General features: G+C 41.7%; 1 protein-coding gene across 1 annotated transcript in view; it reads right to left on the bottom strand.

The window, feature by feature from the left end:
- cdh13 (cadherin 13, H-cadherin (heart)) overlaps window positions 1–5000 on the bottom strand; it is a 382402-nt gene that overhangs the window by 42474 nt on the left and 334928 nt on the right. The gene's annotated exons all lie outside the window — the stretch shown is intronic.

Raw genomic sequence — 5000 nt, 5'->3', positions numbered from 1 at the left:
GAGTGTGTGTGTGTGTGTGTGTGTGCGCTTTGGTGAGGTGAGGTGAAGGAGAGGTGGGCCGGATGGATGAGGATTTGAAGGCTAGGACTATGAGTGATAGATGAGAACTAGATGATGCGCTGAGAAAAATGACCTATTTTGCGTTACGGTAAAATAGAGAGCCCATGGATGTTGGGGCATGACCCTGTTGCGGGCATTTGGGGTTTGTGTGTGTGTGTGTGTGTGTGTGTGTGTGAGGCTAGGGGAATGTGTTTTGATTGGTTAAGAAATGAATTTGCGGCTGAATGGATTCCCAGCTGTGCTCATGTCACCTAGTTCTGATTTAGAGGTTCAATCAAACATCAACAGCTAACACACACACACACACACACACACACTCTCTGACTCTCTCTCTCTCTCTCACACACACACACACACACACACACACACACACACACACACACACACACACACACAGACACACAAATGGTGGAAAGGGGAATATATATATAAAGTGAATGGGGCAGTAAAAGCTGTCTAGCCAGTAGTTCCTGATATGTCCTTTCACAGAAAGCACAGAAATAAGCAGCAGCCATGAACTCCATGCCTAAGGCACAAAATACACTGACTCTGTATGTGTGCGCATGTGTGTGTATGAATGTGTTTGTGTGTGTGTGTGTGTGAGTGTGTTTGTGTGTGTGTGTGTATGAGTGTGTTTGTGTGTGTGTGTGTATGAGTGTGTTTGTGTGTGTGTATGAGTGTGTTTGTGTGTGTGTGTGTGTGTGTGTGTGTGTGTGTGTGTGTGTGTGTGTGTGTGTGTGTGCGCGAGTGCATGTGTGCATGTGCTGACTCTGTAGGTTGATCTGATAGAGCTGTTGGCTATGTCATGTCAGCACCTTCCACTTCCAACCAAGAGTAGCCAGGAGCAATGCAGAGACGTGCCCCATCTAGATGCTTACGAACCATACTTTACCAAAAAACGAGGAATCTGTAGTTATCTGTGGTGGTGGTGGGGGGAGTGGTGGGGCATGAATAACTCTTGCGGAAGAGATCTGTGGTGACTTAATACTACAATACCATGGGCAGCTCTTGCAGAAATTATATGTACAAGCTTTATACTTCAGTGCCATGGACAGCTCCTACATAAGAGATATGCGGTAGCTTTATACTTCAGTACCATGGACAGCTCCTACATAAGAGATATGCGGTAGCTTTATACTTCAGTACCATGGACAGCTCCTACATAAGAGATATGCGGTAGCTTTATACTTCAGTACCATGGACATCTCCCACAGAAGAGATATGCGGTAGCTTTATACTTCAGTACCATGGACATCTCCCACAGAAGAGATATGTGGTAGCTTCATACTTATGGGCAGTTCTCTCACCACAGGAGCAATTGTCAAGCACACAGAAATAGAGCAAAGAAAAGAGACACATTTCAGTTGTGTGGTCATCTTCACATCCCATCTCTACGTATGTGTGCTTGTTTTCCAAGCCAACACATTCAAGAAAGTTGCTCAGCATATTGCAGGACAGATATTGTGTTCAGAGATGTTCAGCGAAATGAGACCGCCCACACAATGCACATATGTCAGTAGACTGTGTTTGTGTCTGAGGATCCATGAAGTGACGCTGGGCCCTGCTGGTAGACAAACTGTCTCTGAAATGGAGGTCCTTAGGCAACAGAGCGAAACAAAGCCCTGGGAAATGGCCAGGTAATCAAACCCAGCTCTCACCTCGTCTCCGCCAAATAGAACACCTGTATCCAATTCTCTCTCTCCCCCTCCCCCCTCTCTTTTACTCTACCTCTCTCTGTCTCTTGCACCTACTTATTCCTCTTGTCTGTCCCTTGCTCTCTCTCTCTCCATCTCTCTCTCTTTCTCTCCATCTCTCTCTCCCCCCTCTCCCTCCCTCCTTCTCTGTCTCTCTCACCATCTCTTTCTCTCCCTCCCTCTCTCTTTCTCTCTCTCTCTATCTCTCTCTCTCTCTGTGTCTCCAGGACCCGAGCACATGCATCTTGTATTGCACTGTAGCACAGAGGCAAAGACACCTTTCATTTCCACAGGTGACTGGCTCCAGTAGCCCCTCTCCCATTCCTCGCCCCACTAATCTCACTCTCTTCTCCAGGAAGGGAAAAACATGGCTCCATATCGTCAGATCATCTCATTTGTGAGAGTACTTATGTTGTAGAAAGCACAAACCCTGCCTAAACGGGTATTTATTCCGCAAACCTTGTGCATCTGCAATGGATTCGCTCAGTGTAGCATCAAATGTATTTCTGCTTTAGACTTATAAACATGACTTTTGTAGGCCACTGTATCCCTGACAGATCTGCGAAGAGTGTCTCAATTGTAATTGAGGACACAAGCAAGAGCTCTGGCCTTGAGTGCTCACAAGCTGGGAGGATAACTGCCTCTGGAGGAGAGCTTGTGTAGGCTGAGCCTGATTACAGTCTTGTATTTTATTTAACCTCTTTTTAGAATAAAGAAAAAAAGGAAACTGTAAGTGACTGACAGTTAACCTCCCTCAACTTAACATTTCACAACTTACTTTAGACACGACCTTCTTCACAGGGGAAGACAGAAAGAACGAATGACGAATGAAAGAAAATGAAATAAACTGTGGCTAGCAAAATAACTCAACCTCTCTGAAAGTCATCACCCTTTTTCTGGTTTACAAAAGATATGTACACATATTTTTCCTATCAGTATTTTCATTGTGAACACTTACACTGTAATATCTAAAATGTATTTAAAAGTTAAAAATAAATAAATGAAAAACTGAAATACTCTACTTAAGTATTCAACCCATAATACTGAAAGTCATCACCCTTTTTCTGGTTTACAAAAGATATGTACACATATTTTTCCTATCAGTATTTTCATTACAAAAGATATGTACACATATTTTTCCTATCAGTATTTTCATTGTGAACACTTACACTGTAATATCTAAAATGTATTTAAAAGTTAAAAATAAATAAATGAAAAACTGAAATACTCTACTTAAGTATTCAACCCATAATACTGAAAGTCATCACCCTTTTTCTGGTTTACAAAAGATATGTACACATATTTTTCCTATCAGTATTTTCATTGTGAACACTTACACTGTAATATCTAAAATGTATTTAAAAGTTAAAAATAAATAAATGAAAAACTGAAATACTCTACTTAAGTATTCAACCCATAAATACTACATGATAGAGAACCCCTTTGCTGCAATGACAGTCTTAAGTCTTTTGAAGTGCCTCAGTACCAGCTTTGCACATTGTTCTGCTGGGGTTTCCCCCCATTCCCCCATTCCCCCCTATCTTCTCGATAGAATAGAAATAGAACATCTAGGTTGATGGGATGTCTGCGCTGAACAGTAGTGCCACAGATTTTCAGTGGGATTCTAATCAGGATTCTAACCACTTAACGGTTTTTGAGTCACTCCAGTGTTGCTTTAGTCTTGTGCCTTGGGCAACTGTTGTACTGGTAGGTAATCCCTTAAGCCTTAGTCTTACAACAGGTTTTGCAACGATTTTCTTGTGATATTGTGTAGAATGTATTTCCATTCAGTTCTACTAAAAAGGTCCTGTAGTCCAACCACTGAACTCTGCAGATTATTTGGGGTGATGGCTGGACTAGGGGTGCCTCTCTCACCAGTAATATCTTCCTCTGATGCTTGGTTTGGGGGACAGCCTTTTTCTACAAAGCATCTGGGTGGTGTGACGCAACTTCCACTTTCCGGGTCCAACCGCGGTTGCAGGTTTTAGCTCAATAGTGGACTGACTTTGATTTTGTCTTTTGTTTTTGGACTGACTTTGTTTTTGTCTCTAGTAAAAATTTGTACCCCAAAAGATTTTAGTCAAGTTAGATCAGTTGAAATACATTGCCTTAATTTTCTCTGTTATTTCAAATCCTGGCTGATGACCCATAGACAAAGTGAATTTCATACCCAAAGAAGATCTCTCATGGGTGGTACCTAATTATGATTAGTTACAGTCAAATATGTGGCACCTCAGCGTCAATTGTGAATAATTTGCCATCTGCCTCAATCAGGAACTCAAAAGTATAGGAGTTTGAATGCTTAGGTAAGTAGCATATTTCAGTTATTTCAGTGAATATTAGCAGACAAATAAAATATATTGACTTTGGAAATATACTAGACTCCAAGTGTTTGCATTGAAAACACTGAATTAGAAAATCTGTAAAAGTATATTTTGTTATTGTGTAAACGGTGATGACTTTCAGGGGGTTGAAGCCACTGTATGACTGGTGAGATTGAGACAGAGATGCACATTCTCCTTCATTGTGAATAAATCAATAAAGGAAGAGCCCCCTATTTTAGGAAATTCTCAAATATAACACTAAATTTCCATTTAGTGAATAGCATGGACAAACTGACTATAATACTGGGGAAGGGGTAAAAATCGCCTGTGGCTGCTCAGTTTGTCACAGCCTGCCATGACCTGAGAGACCACCATTTACAGCTTCATTATTGGTTGTTGTTGTTTCTCTGTTTTCTCTTTTGTTGTTGTTGTTGTTGTTGTTTTTAATATAACACTATGCTTTGGCAACACTGGTCATGAATGGCCATGCCAATAAAGCTATTGGAATTTGAGCTATTTGAAAGACAACAGAAAAGGGAATAAAAAGGCACAGTGACAAAAGAGCTGATATGAATGTAGCAGATCAGAGATGCCACAATGAAGCTGAACCTGGAGGGGGTCAGAGAGAGATCAGGAAACAGGAGTGAAAAACCCCAGAGAGATAGAGGGAGAGAAAGAGAGAAAATAATCGAAGGGACAGAACCTAGTGAAGAATGACTAGAGGACTGACAATGAGAGAGACAGAGAGAGAGAGAGAGAGAGAGAGAGAGAGAGAGACTGCAGCACCAAGAAGGAGACAGAGTGAGAAAGTGAGAGACAGAGAGAAAGAGAAAATGGAGGAAAAAGGCAGAGGCATAGAGAAAGAGAGAGAAAAAGAGAGAGAGCGAGTGAAGGCTGGGGCCGCTGTCCTAATCCTGCCACC

The sequence above is a fragment of the Clupea harengus genome, chromosome 3 (genome assembly GCF_900700415.2).
Source record: "Clupea harengus chromosome 3, Ch_v2.0.2, whole genome shotgun sequence".
Lineage (NCBI taxonomy): Eukaryota > Metazoa > Chordata > Actinopteri > Clupeiformes > Clupeidae > Clupea > Clupea harengus.
Note: the sequence above shows the minus strand (reverse complement) of the source record. Positions and strands in the feature narration are given on the sequence as shown.